The following is a 236-nucleotide window of genomic DNA, read 5'->3' on the forward strand; positions in this document are numbered from 1 at the left end:
TCTTACTAAAATTCCAAGGACCTAAGAATAGGCTCCACTTGCCAAGGACAGCAGGGATGTACAGGAGGCTGACGATGGGAAAGGAGATAGGTGGTGAATGTATAAGTGTTGCCAATTAGCAAATAGAGGAGCACAGTACACTGCTTAGGTAACATCCAAACAAAACAACAAAAACAAAAATCTTGGGCAAATTAGTCCAACATACAATCACCAATTAAATATAAACACAAAATGTC

Source organism: Orycteropus afer, unplaced genomic scaffold (assembly GCF_000298275.1).
Source record: "Orycteropus afer afer isolate SDZICR_OR568_19922 unplaced genomic scaffold, OryAfe1.0 scaffold00612, whole genome shotgun sequence".
NCBI classification, from domain to species: Eukaryota; Metazoa; Chordata; class Mammalia; order Tubulidentata; family Orycteropodidae; genus Orycteropus; species Orycteropus afer.